Consider the following 1,926-nt stretch of genomic DNA (forward strand, 5'->3'; position numbering starts at 1 on the left):
CATGCCAAGAATGTATGACGTTAAAAATGGGTTAATTATGAAGCATGCGTCGCAGGCTATCACACTGTGGGGCATGATAAGGGACCGTTCACAAACACTTGTAAGGCAAAAAGGGGCCCTGAAATTTTTACCCTCCCAAGGGGGGCCTGAAAAAATGACCACAAATTTTCTTGGAAAAATTGAGTTTATATGCTACTACGGGGTTGACCCATAATTTTCATGTCAAAAAGGGGGGGGCCCTGAAATTTTTGAGGTCTGTAAAGGGGGGGGGGGCTGAAAATTTTTCGCTATGAAATTTGTTTGCATCAGGCCCCCCCCCTTAGGTCTACAAGTGTTTGTGAACGGTCCCTAAATATGACGAACTTTAATAATACTACTAGCGGGTACCCGCGCTTCGCGCGGGCCCCCGCTAGATGAGTAAATGGGAGCGGTTAGTAAACGGGATCGGTTAGTATAAACGATGGAAATGGTAATCATGTCAATTGGTATCGCTTTTAACAGCTCAATTATTACGCGGTTAGTGATGTGGTAGGCCTACCATTTGTTGCCTCTACTTTGCAAACGACGTTCTTTCTTTCTTACTTTCCCGTTTTTCCTTCTTGCTTTCCCGTTCTTTCTTTCTTGCTTTCCCGTTCTTTCTTTCTTGCTTTCCCGTTCTTTCTTTCTTTCTTTCCTGTTCTTTCTTTCTTGCTTTCCCGTTCTTTCTTGCTTGCTTTCCCTCCCTTTCTCTCTTGCTTTCCCTCACTTTCTTTCTTGCTTTCCCTTTCTTTCTTTCTTTCTTTCTTTCTTTCTTTCTTTCTTTCTTTCTTTCTTTCTTTCTTTCTTTCTTTCTTTCTTTCTTTCTTTCTTTCTTTCTTTCTTTCCCTTTCTTTCTATCTTTCTTTCTTTCCCTCTTTCTTTCTTTCTTTCTTTCTTTCTTTCTTTCTTTCTTTCTTTCTTTCTTTCTTTCTTTCTTTCTTTCTTTCTTTCTTTCTTTCTTTCTTTCCCTCTTTCCTTCCCCTTTTTACTTATTTTTTCTTTGTCTTTCCCTTTTTTTCTTTCAGTTTCTTTCTTTCCTGCGTTCCATTTCTCTTTCTGTTTCTTGCTTGTTCACTTTCTTTTCTCTCTCTCTCTCTCTTCTTTCTTTCTTTCTTTCTTTCTGTCTGTCTATTTCTTCTTTGTTTTCGTTTCTCTCTCCCTTTCTCTTTCTTGCTTTCCCGTTGTTTCTTTTTCTTTCTTTCTTTCTTTCTTTCTTTCTTTCTTTCGTTCTTTCCCTCTTTCTTTCCCTCTTTCCTTCCCTCTTTCCTTCCTTTTTTCCTTCCTTCCTTCTTCTTTCTTTTACATAGGCATAAATCCCGGGATGAGTAATAAATTCCTCACTATTTCGATAAGGGGCATGATCTACTGAATCACCTCCATGTTGACGCATGTATGTGGCCAATGTGGGTTCCTTTATTTCTTCGTTCGTTCTTTTTTTATACGTGTTTCTGTTTCATCAAGTAGGCCTATAGCAACATTGGGTTTCAAGAAGGTTGAGTTACATAGCGTAAATTCCGGTGTTGGGGTGGGTATACCCCCCCAATGTTTTGATAAGGTCAATGGTCCGTACAATCACCCCAAGTTCACACATGTATGATAGATGTGGGTTTCTGACAAAATTAACCTCATTTTTGGCCAAACTAAAAAGTGCCAATTTTTGCGGCCTTCTTGCGAATTTGTTCCACTTTTGCACATAAAATTCACCAGTAGGCCTAATTAGCTTGCCATAAATTATTCTGTCGCCAAGATGCTGGCTTCACTGTAGGCCTATTGCAAGAAATTGATTTAAACGGACCCATCCCCCATGCCATGTCAAGAGAAATCTACGCCATTGTTAATGTTGCCAAAAGATGCCGGATTCACTATTAATATGCCTACTTCAAGAAATGTTTTCATCCCTCCCCTAAT

Source organism: Amphiura filiformis, chromosome 7 (assembly GCF_039555335.1).
Source record: "Amphiura filiformis chromosome 7, Afil_fr2py, whole genome shotgun sequence".
Lineage (NCBI taxonomy): Eukaryota > Metazoa > Echinodermata > Ophiuroidea > Amphilepidida > Amphiuridae > Amphiura > Amphiura filiformis.